The 18,985-nt window shown below is 40.5% G+C and overlaps 2 non-coding genes across 2 annotated transcripts; both read right to left on the reverse strand.

Annotated features, from left to right (window-relative positions):
- Nucleotides 1–910: 910 nt before the first annotated feature.
- On the reverse strand, nucleotides 911–1,017 carry LOC112534439. The gene has a single exon (XR_003078727.1). It is a non-coding gene; the product is annotated as a small nucleolar RNA R71 (small nucleolar RNA).
- An 11,541-nt stretch (nucleotides 1,018–12,558) lies between these two features.
- LOC112534441 lies at nucleotides 12,559–12,665 on the reverse strand. The gene has a single exon (XR_003078729.2). It is a non-coding gene; the product is annotated as a small nucleolar RNA R71 (small nucleolar RNA).
- Between the last annotated feature and the right edge of the window lie 6,320 nt (nucleotides 12,666–18,985).

The raw sequence follows: 18,985 nt of genomic DNA on the forward strand, positions 1-18,985 counted from the left end.
TTTGCATTTCATCATTTCTAGTTTACAGTTTAGCTGACCTTTCACCATTTGCTTAAGGTTAGATAACACTTAGTATAGTAGTAGCTTCAGGTTCACCCGTTCCTTAGGGAATACGACCTTGATACTCGCCATTAGTGCTAGACTATATCGATAGGTTCACTGCCTTAGGTGTAGTTGCATCAGTATCCTATTAATTTTTCGGCACTGTTTCTGGGGATCTTTGCAACGGTGAACTAAAGTGAATTATTCCTATGTTAATTTAGCCACTATTCTTTCATTGTTTGTTTTCTGTATATTTTATTCTTTTTATTTTTATTTCATTTATTCATTATTCTTTCCTTATTGGTTGTGATTTCCATTTCAAGTAGTTCATGGCCAAGAGCTCTAGCTTTGATCTTGTAGAGCCTTTGTTTGATCCAGAGTGATCCCTCAAACTTTTGAGGAAGCATATACAATCGGTACAGGAGGAGATTGAGGCTGAGATACCTGTTGATAGACCAGTAGGGATGGAGAATCACAATAGAAATGTTGTGGCATATGCCAACAGAATGATGTACAAGTTTGCTAGACCATCATTGGCTGGGACATAAACGAGTATACTCAGACCGCTGGTGGCAGCTAACAACTTCAAAATCAAGTGAACGTGATTCAAATGGTTCAGAATAGTGTTCAGTTTGGAGGGTTGCCGAGCGAGGATCCTAACGCTCACATTGCTAACTTATTGGAGATATGTGATACCTACAAGATAAATGGAACTACTGATGATGCCATTCGGCTGAGGTTGTTTCCATTTTCTTTGAAGGATAGAGTAAAGAGATGGTTGCAGTCCCTTGCACCGAACACTATCACTACTTGGACTTCTTTGGCTGAGAAATTTCTTTATAAGTACTTTCCTTCAACTAAGACTGCTAAATTAAGGAATGATATTTCTTCTTTTGTGCAGGTGGACGACGAGAGCATGTATGATGCCTGGGAGAGGTACAAGGACTGGTTAAGATGTTATCCACACTACAGTTTACCAGTCTGGATGCAGGTTCAGACATTTTACAATGGTTTGAACCTTGCTACTAGACAGATGATGGATGATGCAGCAGTAGGAGGGGCGCTGAATAGTAAGACGCCCGAGCAGGCTCAAAACTTGATCGAGGAGATGACCATGAAGAATTATCGCTAAGGCCTCAGAGTCACCAAAGGAGGCGGGGAGTGGTCAATCAGTTAGATTCTACAGCCTTGGCGTACTAGCCGAGCTATTGGCTAAGAAGATCGACCAATTTGAGTTTCATAGTGGCGCGATTTAGCGAATCGTGAATGAAGGTTTGTTTACTAATACTTATATTCCTTCTACCTCTTCTATTTTATCCACTGACCTTGAGCAAGTAGATTATATGGGCAATGGCCCGAGGCAGTAAGGGAACCCGTACAACAACACTTACAACCCAGGGTGGCGTAATAATCCAAACTTCGATTGGAGAAATAACAACGCCAAGGATCCACTGAAGCTTTTAGAGATCGCATCGCCAGCCCACCACAAGAAAGGAAGAAGAAGTAGTCGACCATCACAACTTCCCTCTACCGAAATGAGAAGAAATCTAACTTGGAGGAGGTGATGATGAAGTTTGTCACGCCCATCAAACGAGGTTCCAGATTAAAGGCTCTTAGAAATCAATGACGCCCATTCAACTTGAGAGTTAGATTGGGCAGATTTCTAAGATGTTGTCTGGGAGGCAACTAGGAGGCGCTCCCCAGCACTACAGAGTCAAACCCGAGGGAGCATTGCAAGGCTATCACCTTTCGATTGGGTAAGCAATTATCTAGTTCTTTACCATTAGCTGATGATGATGATGTTTCTATGCAGGATGAGCTAGCTAGGAAGGAGCCAGAGCCTAAGGTGATAGAAGCAGAGAAAGTGGAAGACAGGCAGCAGAGCCCTATGAAAGAGTACTAGCCACCAATCCCCTACCCTGCTCGACTTAAACAGAAGAAGGTTGATAAGCAGTTTGGTAAGTTCCTTGACTGATTTAAGTAACTGCGTATTAACCTACCTTTTGTTGAGGCTATTTCGCAGATACCGAAGTATGCAAAGTTCTTAAAGGAAATTTTGAGCAACAAAAGGAAACTGGAGGATTTGGGACTAGTGACTCAGAGTGAGGAGTGTTCAGCTATTCTTCAGAACAAGCTGCCACTCAAAAGGAGAGATCCAGGGAGTTTTACTGTTTCCTGCATTATTGATGATTTGCCTATTAGTGGTGCATTGGCTGATTTAGGAGCTAGTATTAATTTGATGCCCACTAGTTTGTTTGATAAGTTAGGTTTGAGTGAACCTAAGCCCCCGCTAGGATGAGCATTCAGTTAGTTGATAGGACTGTTAAGATTCCTAGGGGTATTATTAAGGATGTGCTTGTTAAGGTAGACAAGTTTATTTTTCCTGTTGATTTTGTAGTTATGGACATGGAAGGTGAGAGTATTATGCCTTTGATTCTAGGTAGACCTTTTCTTGCAACATCTAGGGTTGTTGTAGATGTTTGTGATGGAAAGCTTCAGCTTAGGGTAGATGATGAGACTATTACCTTCGACTTAGCTACTACTATGAGACATTCTTTAGACCATGATGATGATGTGTTCTCTGTGGATATTCTGGATGATGTGGTTGAGTCTCATTTGGAGGAAATATTGCTTGATGATCACTTTGCAGGTAGCATTGCAAGGAGATGAGGAGAAGCTTTCCAACGAGTAAGTGTTGGAGCAGCTCGCTAGTTTATTGGCTATTGAGCCTAGCAGTTCTACTGAGCCATTTCTTTCTCTTGAAAGGTCAGGAGTGCAAAAGGTAAAGTCTTCTTTCAAGGACCCCTGGTCTTAGAATTGAAGGAGTTACCTAAGCAATTGAGCTATGAATTTTTGGATAAGGCAGAAAAGTTGCTTGTGATTGTTGCAGCAGATTTGATGCCTGAGGAGTGAGAGATGACTTTAGACTCCCTCAAGAGGTATAAGAAGGCCTTTGCCTTCAAGATTGCTGACATTCCCGGGATCAACCCTAGTTTCTGTTCTCACAAGATTTTGATGGAGGATAGCTATAGACTAGTAGTTCAGCCACAGAGGCGGCTTAACCCGAACATGAAGGAACTAGTGAAAAAGGAGGTAATTAAGTTCCTTGATGCAGGTTTAATTTATCCTATTTCTAGCATTTCTTAGGTGAGCCCTATATAGGTTGTGCCGAAGAAATGAGGCATGACAGTAGTTCGCAATGAGAAGGATGAGCTAATACCCACACGGACAGTAACAGGCTTCCAAGTTTGCATTGATTATAGGAGGCTTAATGATGCAACTCGAAAGGATCACTTCCCTCTTCCTTTCATTAATTAGATGTTAGAGAGATTGGCAGGACATATATTTTACTATTTTCTTGATGGCTTTTTAGGTTATTTCTAGATTGCGATTGCACCTGAAGACCAAGAGAAAATGACTTTCACCTGCCCCTACGGGACTTTTGCTTATAGACGGATGCCTTTTGGTCTATGCAATGCACCGGCTACGTTTCAGTGGTGTATGATGGCCATTTTTTATGATATGATTGAGGAGTCGATGGAGGTATTTATGGATGACTACTCTATTTTTAGTGATTCCTTTTCTCACTGTTTGGCCAATTTAGAACATATGTTAGCTAGGTGTATTGAGGCTAACTTGGTGCTTAATTGGGAGAAGTGTCATTTTATGGTGAGAGAGGGAATTGTGCTAGGGCATAAGATTTCACATGCAGTGATGGAGGTTGATAGAGCTAAGGTAGAGACCATATCTAAGCTACCACCCCCTAGTTCTGTTAGGGCTGTTAGGAGTTTCTTGGGCTAAGCTGGTTTCTATAGAAGGTTTATTAAAAATTTCTCTAAGATTGCTAGACCTCTTACTCAATTTCTAGTTAAGGATGCACCTTTTGTTTTTGATGATGCATGTTTATCTGCTTTTGAGTTATTGAAGAAACTATTAACCACAGCCCCTATCATGGCTTCGCCTGATTGGGGGTTGCCCTTTGAGCTTATGTGCGATACTAATGATTATGCAGTTGGAGCTGTACTTAGACAAAGGTTTGATAGGAAGTTCCAACCCATTTATTATGCTAGCAAGACTTTGACAGGAGCCCATGAGCATTACACTACTACAGAGAAGGAGTTGTTGGCTGTTGTTTATGCCTTCGATAAATTCATATCATACCTCGTCTTATCAAAGACCATCATCTTCACTGACCATTCAGCTTTGAGGTATTTGTTTAATAAGATGATGCTAAGCTGAGATTGATTAGATGGATTTTATTATTGCAGGAGTTCAACATTGAGATTAGAGATAAGAAGGGCGTAGAAAATTTGGCAGTGGATCACTTATCCAGACTAAAGAATTTAAGCTTGGAAGCACTTGATGAGAGCACAATAGATGATCGATTTCTAGAGGAGCACTTGTATTCATTAAAGGTATATTCTGATTCTCCTTGGTAAACTAATTATGCTAACTAGCTTGTGGCTAAGGTCTTACCAAAGGGTATGACTTATCAGCAAAAGAAGAAATTCTTTGCTGATTTAAAATACTACATTTGGGAAGACCCCTTCCTATATCAAATGTGTGCAGACCAGGTCATTCACCGATATGTTTATGGCGAAGAGAGTCTCCAGATTTTTAGGCACTGTCATGAGGAACCTGCACGAGGCCATCAAGCGAAAAATCATACTGCTAGGAAGGTGTTGGATGCAGGTTTTTATTGGCGAACTATCTTCCAGGATGCTAGGACATTTGTTCAGGTTTACGACGCTTGTCAGCGCTCATGTAATATCTCTGCCCGTGATGAAATGCCCTAAACTAGTATGCAGGTTGTTGAGATATTTGATGTTTGGGGTATTGACTTCATAGGACCCTTCCCTTCTTCCTATGGCAATAAGTATATTCTTGTGGCTGTTGAGTATTTCTCCAAGTGGCCTAAGGCACAGGCTTTACCTACTGATGATGCCAAAGTTGTTTGGAGGTTCTTTAAGAAGTTATTTGCTAGGTTTGGCACACTTAAAGCATTAATTAGTGATAGGGGAACACATTTCTACAATGCTCAATTGGAGAAGGCACTCAGACGCTATGGTGTGACACAACGGTTCTCTACTCCCCATCACCCATAGACCAGTGGGCAAGTTGAGGTTACTAATAGGGGTTTAAAATGCATTTTAGAGAGAACTGTAAGTGTGAGTACGAAGGATTGGACTTTGAAACTGGATGATGCATTATGGGCATTGAGGACTGCATATAGGACTTCTATAGGTTTTATGCTCTATAGGCTTGTGTATGGGAAGTCTTGTCATTTACTTATTGAATTAGAGCATAAGGACAGTGGCAGCTGAGTGAATTTGAGGACTGGCATCAATAGGCGTATAAAAACTCTTCAATCTACAAGGCTAGGATGAAGAAATGGCATGATTAGAGGCTCAGAGTTTCCAAGGAGTTTCAGATTGGAGATAGAGTATTGCTATATAACTCACGTCTTCGTTTGTTTCCGGGGAAGCTCAGGAGTTTATGGTCAGGGCCATTCGTGGTCAAGTTGGTTTTCTCATATGGCATGTTCGAGCTTCATCATCCTGAGAAGGGTGATTTTAAGCTCAATGGACATAGACTCAAATTATATCATGGAAACTCGTTGGAGATTGAGCAGCGAGTTGACATGGTTCTATATTTGTAGGGATGATCCTTTTTAGAGTCTAGCTATACGACTCGGGAACAAAAAGAAGCATTTCTGTTTACTTAGTTGATTTTTACTTTGTTCCTCTTCATTTTTTTTAACTGTTTAGTGTTAGTTTATTCAGTTTGATTATGGAACTTTTTCCTTTATTGGTTATTTTTAGGTTGATTTTGCATATTTGGGATGCCTTGGATCGCATGTTTCATTTTATGCAGGTTTTCAGAGAGTTTCAGAGCCGGAAACGGGTTCGATACGTGAGCAAGGGCACATCTGCACTAGCCACATCTGCACCAGCACCATCGCCCCAGTTAGAGGACATTCCCATTTTTACTCCGGAGTTTAGACATGATGATCAGGGTGGTATCTAGAGGGTTACCTCTTTCTTATGCTTTATTCCATCTTACTTAGTTGTTCATACTGTTTTTGGTTTATGACTTTTATTCTTTTATTTTCATGATAGATGGTATTTATTTATTTTCTTGAACATTATTTTTTGCTTATGTTGCTACTCAAGTGTGGGGTACCCCCTCTGTTTCACACTGAGGACAACGTTTTCTTCAAGTATGGGGTGGGTAACCTCGTTCTTTTCAGGTACCGAGCTTCATTGTGAATCTTATAGTAGTGGAGTGCAAATTTTGATGTTTAAGTAGTTCTTTTATTATCAATACTCTATTTTAAGCTTTGTTTAATTTGAGTAGTTGATGATTTGGTTTATGAGTAGACATTGTTTTGTTCTTCTATTATTTTGTAAAGGAAAGCAATTGATGGTATCTATAGCATCAGCTCGACTAGGTTAAACCGGCGTTTCTCTTTGGTTTCTCGATTTATTTTGCTTTAGTTTAGAACTTCATTAATGATGATGCTTTATGATTTGATTGATGATTTAAATGAAATTTTTGAGAATCTTTTGCAATTTAGCCACACTTAAATGGTAAGATTTGAGCCAATTGCGAGCATCCATTATACTTTTGCTCTTTATTTTCTTATTGAGTGTGCGGTATGCTTGATGTTTATTTCTAGAATTTGCTCTATAATGCTTGTTAAGAGTACATGAACTTTTGATTACCATGAGATGATTTGGGCAACTAGGATTTACACTGTTTTGCCAAAAGCCTGACCCTGTATTCCCCTAGTTAACCATTTTTTAGCCTTAAGCCTTTTTCTTTCATTATTACACTTGTTACAATCATTTTACCTTTCTGATCATTTTCCATTCTTTTTACCTAGATTGTTGGGCAGTGTGTAAGTATTTTCTTTTTATTTTTCAGGATCAAATTGCATCAGTTCATTTGTTCATCTTCACTAAGTTCTTAACTTTTTGGATACTATGATAGGCTATTTGTGTTAGCTACAATCTAAGGCAGTGAACCTATCGATGCAGTCTAGCAGTCATGGCGAGTATCAAGGTCGTATTCCTCGGGAAAGTGAACGCCCAGAGTTACTTCTTTGATCTTTGTTATATTCCTAAAATGAATGATGAATAATTTCTAAACTAACTAATAGTTACAAGCTAAGTTCTAAGGGAGATGCAGGAATAAATGGATAAATGTAATAACCAAGTCAAGAAAGCAAACCCAAGGGAACCTAAACTAGTTGGCAATCAAAGAAAGATAAAGGATTGATGAGTCCAATTATGCTACCCGTGGACGAATTCTTAACCGAATTCCTAAACCTAATAACCTAAAGTTGGAATCTCTTCCTAATGATTGATTCTTAAATTAGCATTAAGCTTTAATCCGCCTCTATTAAGCTTTATTAATTCTTAATCTGGCTAGTTAATTATCCTTATTTCTAAGTGATGATTAACCAGTTCTTGCTATTCAAAATTCCAATTTCCCAATGGACTTCTCAAACTCATAAAGCAATCTAAACACCACAATTCACAACGTCTCATGAATAATGCATTATCTTATTAATACTGAAAGTAAGAAGAATACAAAACTAACTCAAACAATCCAACAATGTAATATTACGCCAACATAGTAAAGAAATCCCAATGGATTTAATCAATCTAGCTAAACATGTTCATGTTTAAAACAACTAGGAATTCAATTACAATGGAAGAATAATGAAAATGAAACATGTACACCCTTTTCTCTCGAATTGGATGAACAGCTCCAAATCTGCACTATGATTAATCTCCCCAATTTCCTATTGAATTACTCCACTACTGTTTTGCACTCGGAACCTTGCGATTCCAGGGTTCTTCCTTTCTGTAACTCTCTCCCGCACTCAGCACTATGCAAAAACTGAACCAGCCGCCAGGGCTCTCTCTCACTCCTTGCTTAGCTAACCCTAAAAGAAACAGTTTTCCTTATATAATTGTCTCAACACGGCCGTGGTCAAGGCCGTGCTGGTTAGCATGGCTAGAGTCCAAGCCGTGTTGAACATTCGAATCTCAACAATTAGGGTTTCTTCATGGTCGTGCTCCCACCGGTGTTGAGCCACCACGGGCTGTGCTGGAGGCCGTGGTGGCTACGGAAACTGTGCCTAAAATGCCATGTTTTGAAGACTAAAAGCTCATGGTTGGTCACGGCTAGAGTCCAGGCCGTGGTGATCAGCATGGCCTTAACCTAGGCCGTGCTTAATGTATACACTGCAAGCTCTTGTCCAATATTGATGAATTCTCGTCCGTTTTCGCATGTATTGATCTATAATTGCTCAAATACTGATGATGGTCCTGAAATGCAAAAGAACACAAAACACGGGTGATCTTGGAATAAAAGCACAATAATTGCTAAGAAAATATGCAATAATATGCAAGCAAATATGTGTAAAACTATGCATATCATGCTCCCTTCAATCCAAAATAGTATCATTATTTTGATTACTACAGCATTTATTCATTCTTTCAGCTGTTACCATACATTTCAAAAAAATGATTCTTTATTCTTTATTCTTTATTCTTTATTCTTTGCTTTTGATCTTCAGTTGAGCATCATTCCTCATTATTAAGAACTTAGTGAATATTGTTCTTCCATTTGTTTAGCATTTGATCCTTGGGCATTCATTATCTACTTGCATAACTTTCCAGCAACTTTAGCCTACTTCACCATATTCTTCCTACCCTTACCTAAGCCTCATTACAACCTTGCTTAAGACTCTTTGATCATGGTTATTGATTATTCGCAGTGGTGGAGATCGGATTTATAAGCAAGCTTATGGTAAACAAAATCTTGTATACTTGCGATGAGGGATTGATCTACACCTTCATACACTTGAGTGTTTTGAGTGACCCCATGCAAGGCATTGATTCTCAGATTTTTGGTTTGGATTGTTTATCATTTTGTACTTGCAGCATAATTAATTTTGTTCTTTTTACTAAAGCTTCTTGACTTGAGTTAACTAATGAGATTCTTTTGTGATGTTTGGGTATTGTTGAGAGCTGACTCTTTGTATGATTTTGGATTAACATTATTATGTTTGCTTATGGATTGGATTATTGATTGCTTGAGGACAAGCAAAAGTTTAAGTGTGGGGTAATTTGATATGTTGCATTCTATACATGCTTTTGTGCTTTATTTATTCATGTTTATGCATGTATTGGAGTCATTTTTATGCTATATTCACCATACTGGGTATCTATTTGTGTTTTCAGGTTAGTTGGACTCTCAGCATCATTTCTGGAGAAAAATCGAAGGACTTCAAGGCCTAAACAGGACTTCCGAGTGGATTTCAAGGCTTGAGTACGGCCCATGCTCAAACGACGGCAACATAGTCATTTCTCCAGGAGTAATACATTTTTTGAGGCTAGTGCACAACTTGGTGCACGGCCTGTGCATCAAGCACGGGCAACGGCACGGCCCGTGCACGCATTTCCTAGTTCAATTTTTGAAAAAAGGTTCTGCATTCTGATTCCGAGAATCTTACATGCGCACAACCTTCCGCTTTCCAGACTTCTTGACTGACCTTAAGAGACCATTTTTATATATTGAACGACGGATTTGAGGAGATTCAAGCTTGTTTGAAAGATCAAGGAGATGGATTTTGAAGCATTCAATCTGATTTTGGCGATGTCCACTTTGATTTGAGAGAAGGGTGTATATGTTCCAAGTTCATTTCTATTTTTCTTCTCTTCTAGTTATGTTTTTTATGTGTATGAGTAGCTAGAGCTGACGAACCCTTTGGGGTTCCTATTGTTGATGGATTGTTTTTCATTTGTTTTGATTATTAGATTACCAATTTGTAATCCTTCTTGCTTTTCAGTAATAAAAGTTTGTTTCATTTTACTTGAGACGTTGAGTTGAATGTTGCTTGAATTGTTTAATTGGTATTGAGAAATTCGTTAAATGATTGGAACTTGATTAAGCAAGAACTGGTTAATAACACTTAGAGATAAGGTTAATTGGCTAGCCAGATTAAGGATTAACAACTCTTAATAGACTTGAATCAAATCTTAATGATGTTATGAGATTAATTATTAGGCAGAGATTCTAGCATTTAGTTTCTAGAGTTACGAACTCGGTGAGCTCGAGAGAGGATCCGAGTTCATTCTAGGATTCAGGCACGGGTAATCAATTTGGTAATCAAGATAATCACCTTTAGTAATTCCATCACAATTAGGTCCTCTTTGGGTTTGCTTTCTTCCTGTGTTTGCTTCATTATCTTTTCAGTTTGTTTAGCATTTTACTTTTGCATTTCATCATTTCTAGTTTACCGTTTAGTTAACCTTTCACCATTTGCTTAAGGTTAGATAACTGATAAGCATCATATTACACATGTTTTCATGCCCGATTGTTCACATTTTTATGCATGATTATCCCGTTTTATGCTAGAATCACCTGTCTTTTGTTTTCCTTTCGCTTCGTGTCATTTCGAAGGACACCATCAGGAATCGAGGGAAATACGTGTGATTACGGAGCAAAATCCATCAAATTGGGCGAGAACAAGCACCCCGAGGGTTGAGCACGGCCTGGACTCTGGCCGTGCTGAATTATCAAGAGGCTATCCCCAATTGTGCCATTTCAGCACGACTTGTAGCCACCACGGCCTCCAAGACGGCCTGGTGGTGGATCAGACCGGCTTGGGCACATGGCCTGTGGTGGCACAAAGACACAGACTACGATTCAAAGACCTGACTGGACTCGTGAGTCTTTGAATCATCACACCGGACTCCTACCGTGTCAATCAACTATATAGGCGATTTTGAATTCTAATTGAAGAGGACGATTTTTGGACTCAATTCCAAGACACACACTTAATCAAATATTTCCTATACCTCAATTGTAGACTGGAGAGATCAATTTTTCATCAATTGAAGGGGGATTCCACTTATTCCAACATCGAATTGAAGATCAAGAAAAACTTTGGGAGCATTCAAGAGGCAACTAGGGTTTGAGATTTTGAATTTGCAAATTTAGGGTTTCTCATTCAAACTTGAAAGAGAAGGGTGTACATACCTTTAATTTGTTTTTCCTTATTTTGTTCTTTAATTGCTTTGACTATGAACATGAGCAGCTAGATCTTTTAAATCCATTAGGGTTCACCTTTGTTGATGGATTATGCTTAATTGTTAGTTTTTTTTATAATTGTCATTCTTGCAATCTTCTTGCTATTCAAGAATAAAAGTTTGATGCGGTTAATTTGAGACGTTGGATTAATTGTTTATTAGGTTGTTTCTTGACATTGAGAAATGCTTGTTACAACTGGATTTTGAATAGTAAGGACCGGTAGTTAACACTTAGAGATGAGGTTGATTTACTCACGGATTAAGAACTAACAACTCTTAATAGTCTTAAATCATACTTAATGCAAATTTGTAGTAATCCCGATAGGAAGAGATTCCATTAGGTTAGTGCAGGTTTAGGAATCCGTGTAAGCTCGAGAGAGGAACCGGGATTCAATTCAGGGATTTAGGCACGGGTAAACAAGATCGGCAATCCATAAAATTCATCTTTAGAATTCCATCACTTAGGCTCCCTTTTGGATTTATTTCTCTCTTTACAATTGTCTTTTAATTGTCCATTGTTGTCCTTCATTTACTTAATTGCACTCATAACCATTACCGGTATGTTAGAACTTTCACACCCTATTTCGGACTAGATAACATAGCAAGCGGTAGTAACTCTAGGTTCACCCGATCTCCGTGGATACGACCTTGATACTCACTAGTGCTAGGGCTGCATCAGTGGTTCAACGCCTTAGGTGTAGGTTGCATAAAGAGCCCATCAAGTTTTTGGGCGCCTTCGGGAGTCGAATTATGAACTAGAGTGAATTGTTTTGTGTTAATTTAGTCATTATTTGTTTTATTCATTTATTCTTTAATTTTATTATTATTTATTATTATATTATTTTTGTTGATCGGTGGTTTTGTGGACTTTCGGTTTGGTGTAGTTTATGACCGGAGCTCAAACTCGAATCTTATAGAGCCTCTATCCGATCCGAACGATCCCTCGGACTCTTAAGGAAGAGGTTGCAATTAGAAGAGGAGGAGATTAAGGTTGAGGTACCTATGGATAGACTAGACACGATGGAAAACCATGACCCCCATGAGTGAGGATCGGGAGGACGATGTACGAGTTTGCTTGACCATCTTTGGATGGGACAAAACTAGTATAGTCGTGACGGCCAACAATTTTGAGATAAAGGCCAATGTTATCCGGATGATCCAACAAAGCGCAGTTTGGAGGATTGCCCAGTGAGGATCCCAATGCACATATCTCCAACTTTTGGAGATTTGTGACACATTCAAAATAAATGGAACAACCGATGATGCCATTCTACCGAGATTGTTTCCATTTTCCTTGAGGGACAGAGCAAAGAGATGGTTGCAATCTCTTCCACAATGACGATCACTACACCGGAAGGCGTTGGCCGAAAAATTTCTATATAAGTATTTTCCTCCCGCTAAAACTGCTAAACTTAGAAATGACATATCTTTTTTTGTGCGGTTTGATGATGAAAGCATGTACGATGCATGGGAGAGATTTAAAGATCTTTTGACATGCCGCCCACATCACGGATTGCCAGCAGTGTGGATGCAGTTCAGGACCTTCTACAATGGGTTGAACCTCGCAACGAGGCGATGGTGGATGCTGCAGTGGGGCGCTAAACAAGAGACGCCCGAGCAAGCTCGAACTTGATAGAGGAAATGGCCATGAACAACTATCGTTGGCAATCCCTCTAGGAGCCGACCAGGAAGACAAGGAGTGGTCAACCAAGTGGACTCTATAGCGGCCTTGGCATTTCAAGTGGAGCTTCTAGCCAAGAAGATCGACCAACTCCAGATGGGTTCACGCTGAACGTTCATGAAGTTTTATGGTGGCCCGACATTAGCGAATCGCATCATGGAGGTATGTTTGCTTCATCTTCTATTAGTTTTCCATCTAATTCTACTATATCTTCCGATGTTGAACAGTTGATTATATGGGAATGCCCCAAGACAATGTGAATAACCCCTACAAAGAATACATACAACCCTGGATGGCGCAATCACCCCAATTTCAGTTGGAGGAACAATAATGCCTGTGGTCCGCCAAGTTTCAAAGACTTCATCAACAGCCCACAGAACAACCACTGGCCTCGCACAAGCTCCTCCTCCCCAAGAAAAGAAGTCAAATTTAGAGGAGCTCATGATGAAGTTTGTGACATCTACGGAAACAAGATTCCAAAGCAGACCGATAGTGCACTTAGGAATCAAGAGCCTCGATTCGAACTTGGAGACTCAAATTGGCCAAATTTCTAAGATGCTTTCGGAGAGACCTTCAGATCGCCTCCCCAGCACTACAGAGTCAAACCCGAGGGAGCATTGCAAAGCTATCATCTCATGCTCGTAAGAATTTGACCGGTTCTTCGCCTTTAGTCGATAAAGATAATACAATCGCGGTGTCGAGCCGGCCTAAGGAAGGACCGGACCTTGAGATGGTAGAGAATGAGAGAAAGAAAGAAGATGCAAAAGACTTCGCAAGGAGCATCACTGCACTACATCCCGCAAGGTTGAGACACGATATGGTGGACAAGCAATACAGTAAGTTTCTTGACTTATTTAAGCAGCTGAAAATTAACTTACCTTTTGTTGAGGCAATTTCACATATGCTGAAATACGCCAAGTTCTTAAAGGAGATTTTGAGCAACAAGAGGAAGTTGGAGGATCTTGGTCAGGTGGTGCTTAATGAGGAGTGTTCAGCTATTCTCCAGAACAAACTACCACTCAAGCGACGAGATCCAGGGAGTTTTACTATCCCTTGTATGATTGGTGATTTATCAATTAGTGGTGCATTGGCTGATTTAGAAGCCAGTATTAACTTAATGCCCACTAGTTTATTTGCCAAATTAGGGTTGCATGAGCCAAAGCCTACTAGGATGAGTGTTCAATTAGCAGATAGGACTGTTAAAATTCCTAGAGGTATTGTTGAAGATGTACTTGTAAAGGTAGATAAATTTATCTTTCCTGTAGATTTTGTGGTAATGGATATGGAGGGTGATAGCACTATGCCTCTTATCCTGGGTAGGCCTTTCCTAGCTACATCGAGGGTCAAGTATCGATGTAAGCGATGGAAAGCTTAAGCTTAGAGTTAATGATGAGACCATTACCTTTGACCTGGTCACTTCCATGAGACAGTCACTGGACTATGATAATACTGTATGTTCTATTGATGTGATTGTTGATGTGGTTGAGTCCCATTTACAAGAAATTTTATGTTCGACCCTTTGCAAGTAGCATTAGGCCGAGGGATGAGGAGGAGTTGTCCAACGAGCAAGTGTTGGAGCAACTCGCTTTACTGGCTTCTAAGCCGAGCTTGTCAACTGATCCCTATCTTTTCTTGACAGTCCTAAAAGGGTGGAAAGTAAAGACTTCATTCGAGGACCCACCAGTTTTAGAATCGGAAGGAGTTACCGAGCCACTTGCTTTATGCCTTCCTGGATGAAGAGAAGCGCTTACTAGTAATCATAGCGGTACCGATCTAACTCCTGAAGAACAAGCCATGTCATTGGAAGTTCTAAGGAAGTACAAGAAGGCCTTTGCTTTCAATATAGCCGATATCCCGGGCATAAATCCAAGTTTCGCTCTCATAAGATTTCATTGGGGGACAGCCAGCCTACTGCTCACCTCAAAGACGACTCAATTCGAACATGAAAGAAGTGGTAAAGAATGAGGTAATTAAACTTCTTGATGCAGTTTGATATATCCCATTTCCCGGCGATTCGTGGGTTAGTCCTGCGAGTTGTACCCAAGAAAGGAGGCATCACGGTGGTAAGGAATGAGAAGGATGAGCTGATCCCGACTCGGACGGTAAAGCCCGAGTTTGCATTGATTACCGTAGGCTTAATGATGCAACTCGGAAGGACCACTTTCCTCTTCCTTTCATTGATCGGATGATTGAACGTTTAGCAGTCACATGTTTTATTGTTTTCTTGATGGCTTTTCAAGTTACTTTCGGATTCCTATTGCACCGAGGACCAAGAGAAGACTACCTTCACCCCGCCCTTATGGGATGTTTGCTTATAGACGGATGCCATTCGGATCGTGCAACGCACTGACTACATTTCAGCGGTGCATGATGGCTATTTTTGAGGACATGATTGAGGAGTCTATGGAGGTATTTATGGATGACTTCTCTATTTTTGGTAATTCTTTCTCTCTTTGTTTGGCAAACCTTGAGCGCATGTTAGCTAGATGTATTGAGGCTAACTTGGTACTAAACTGGGAAAAATGTCATTTCATGGTGAGAGAGGGGATTGTTTTAGGGCATAAGATCTCTCAGGCTGGGATGGAGGTGGATAGAGCTAAGGTAGAAGTAATATCTAAGCTACCTTCTCCTAGTTCTGTTAAGGCTATTAGGAGTTTTCTAGGCCATGCAGGGTTTTATAGGAGATTTATTAGAGATTTTTCTAAGATTGCTAGGCCCCTCACTCAATTGTTAGTTAAGGATGTACCTTTTATTTTTTATGATGCATGCGTGGCCCCAATCATGGTTTCTCCTGATTGGGGGCTGCCTTTTGAATTGATGTGCGATGCTAGTGATTATGCAGTTGGAGCTGTGCTTGGACAGAGGATTGAAAAGAGGTTTCAACCCATTTACTACGCTAGCAAGACCTTGACAGGAGCTCAGGAACACTACACCACCACAGAGAAGGAGTTATTGGCGGTTGTTTACACCTTCGACAAGTTTAGATCATACCTCGTTCTCTCCAAAACCATTGTCTTCACGGACCACTCGGCATTGAGGTACTTATTCCTGAAAAATGATGCGAAACCGAGATTGATTCGGTGGATTCTTTTGTTACAGGAATTTGACGTCGAGATCAAGGATAAGAAGGGCGCGAAGAATCTGGCAGCGGACCATTTATCGAGATTGGAAAATCCTCACTTAGATGCACTTGATGAGACGACCATAGATGATCGATTTCCAGAAGAACATTTGTATGTCACTCAGGTATACACTGATACTCCCTGGTTTTCTGATTATGCTAACTATTTGGTTGCTAGGGTTCTACCAAAGGGTATGACATATCAGCAAAAGAAGAAATTCTTCGCTGATTTAAAATACTATATTTGGGAAGATCCCTTTTTGTTTAAAGTATGCGATCGTGATTCGCCGTTGTGTATATGGCGAGGAGACTCTCCAAATATTGAAGCAATGCCATGAGAGACCCACTGGAGGTCATCAAGCAGCAAACCATACTGCGAGGAAGGTGCTAGAGGCAGGATTCTATTAGCCTACACTCTTCCAAGATGCACGGAAATTTGTTAAGGTTTGTGACCCTTGCCAGCGCGCAGGTAATATCTCTTCTTGTGATGAGATGCCCCAAACCAGTGTGCAAGTCGTTGAGATTTTTGATGTCTGGGGCATCGACTTCATGGGACCCTTTCCCTCTTCGTATGGTAATAAGTACATTATGGTTGTTGTTGAATATTTCTCTAAGTGGCCTGAAGCTCAGGCTGTAGCCACTGATGATGCTAGGGTTGTCTGCAGGTTCCTTAAGCGATTGTTTGCTAGGTTTGGCATACCTAGGGTGCTTATTAGTGATAGAAGAACACATTTCTGCAACACCCAATTAGAGAAAGTACTTAAGCGATACGGAGTTACTCATCGGTTCTCTACTCCCTATCACCCCTAGACTAGTGGGCAGGTTGAGGTAACTAATAGGGGTATTAAATGTATTTTAGAGAGAACCGTTTGTACCAGTAGGAAGGACTGGACTCTTAAGTTAGATGATGCATTATGGGCGTTTAGGACTGCTTTTAGGACATCTATAGGTTTTACGCCCTATCGCCTTGTTTATGGAAAGTCATGTCATTTGCCTGTTGAGTTAGAGCATAGGGCACTTTAGGCCCTTAGAACTTGTAACTTTGATATTGATTCTGCAGGTAAGGAGCAACAATGGCAGCTGAGTGAGCTAGATGAGTGGCGCCAGCAGGCATACGAAAACTCCTCAACTTACAAAGCAAGGACTAAGAAATGGCATGATCAAAGGATTCGTGAGCCTAAGGAATTTCAGGTTGGGGATCGAGTGTTGCTTTACAACTCTCGCCTTCGTCTGTTTCCCGGAAAGCTACAGACTCGTTGGTCTGGACCATTTTAGATCGGACAAGTCTTTCCATATGGAGTGGTAGAGTTGCATCATCCAGAGAAGGGGAACTTCAAAGTGAACGGCCATCGGCTAAAGCGATATCATTGTAACTCGTTGGATAGTGAGCAACGAGTTGACCTGGCTTTGTATGCACAGAAAGGGTGATCCGAATGAGTCACGCTTAAGACTCTACAAATAAGCACTTCTGTACATTCGACTTGGATTATACTTTCATGTTTTTAATTAGTTGTGATTGTTTCATTATTTTCATTTGACTTTATTATAGTTGCTTAAAAATAATTAGGTTAATTTTAATTTTTCGGACTTATAGAATCGAAGAGGACAAACTCTTCCGTTTGACCATATCTACTTGTTTAATGATCTAATTACATGCAGATGTGTTAATTATAGGTATGGGGGCAAGGCGACTCGAGTCGGCAAAAGGCAAGCCCAAACACTCGTTTCACCACGGTTTCGTGGCCATCACGGGTCGATCACCGTGTCACGAGCACGAGTCAAGACCGTGTTGAAGGATAAAGAGTAATTGTCACGGCTTCCAAAGGCAGCATGGGACACAACCCCTAGCCGTGCTGGGAAGCACGGCCGTGCCAATGCCCGTGCCAAGGAGCATCCAAAGAAGGCTAAAGGATCAGCACGGGCTGAGTCCTAGCCGTGTCAAGACGGCCTTACCTCACCCGTGCTGAAACCGTGCCTATAAGAAGTGGAGGCCTTTGAAAAATTTTGCTTCCCTTTTGTTTTTCTTAGCTCAAAGGTGTTGTTCTTATACCCCTATCTCACCCTTCTCACTTTCCTAAGCGAACTCAGGTAAGTCCCTTCATTTGTTGCATTATATTTTTTTTATTATTATGATTTCACTTCTATTTTAAACATATACTTTTGTTAGGACATGCTAGGATATTTTGGTGGCTCTATATTGTAACTATATGACCTTGGTTAGGTTAATCTACATTAGTTGTTGTGTTTGTGGTGTAGTTGGTTATGAAATTGATAAGTGTGGGGTTTTGGTGGAAATAAAATGTGCCTACAAGATGCGAGCATGAATAATGTTTAGATTTAAATTGCAATTCTTTCGGTTCATGATAAATTAGATTGATATATATCAGTTTATTAGTTTATACAAGTTTTGGTTAGTCGAAGTATAATCATTATGCTGTTGATTCGGTAGATTATTTCTTTCATTAACTTGAATTTTTACAAAAAAACTAATAATTCGTTGCATTAGGTGATATGACAGACCGCGATATCTGAAACGCGTCGCTACCAGCAAGCGATCGCGTGGTGAAGGAACGTCTTCCTCCACAGCACTAGAACCAGCACCAGCACTTCCACCTCCACCACCACAGCAAATAGTCCGACCTCGGAGAGCACCTGCTATGAATCCATCCACACCTGGTCGTCATCCATTGTGGACATTCCCTAATGCAGACAATGAAAGTAGATTCCAAGTCATGAGATGGAAGCAAGTGATGGCGGGCCGTTGCATAGACTTCACATCCCTAGAGAGAGTGGGATTGGCTCAAGATGTGCACACACTGATCGAGACTCTGCGATATGCGAGATTCTTTGACATCATTGAGCCAACCTACCGTGAGCTTACGATCGAGTTCCTCAACACCTTCTTCCTGCAGCAACAGATCACAAACTGGCATCAGCCTGATGCAATTTATTTTAGGCTTGGGGGAAGGGAGTTCTCGATGTCGGTCCCACAATTTGGAATGCATTTGGGATTATGGACTGAACAAGAAATCT

The sequence above is a fragment of the Ricinus communis genome, chromosome 4, assembly GCF_019578655.1.
Source record: "Ricinus communis isolate WT05 ecotype wild-type chromosome 4, ASM1957865v1, whole genome shotgun sequence".
NCBI classification, from domain to species: Eukaryota; Viridiplantae; Streptophyta; class Magnoliopsida; order Malpighiales; family Euphorbiaceae; genus Ricinus; species Ricinus communis.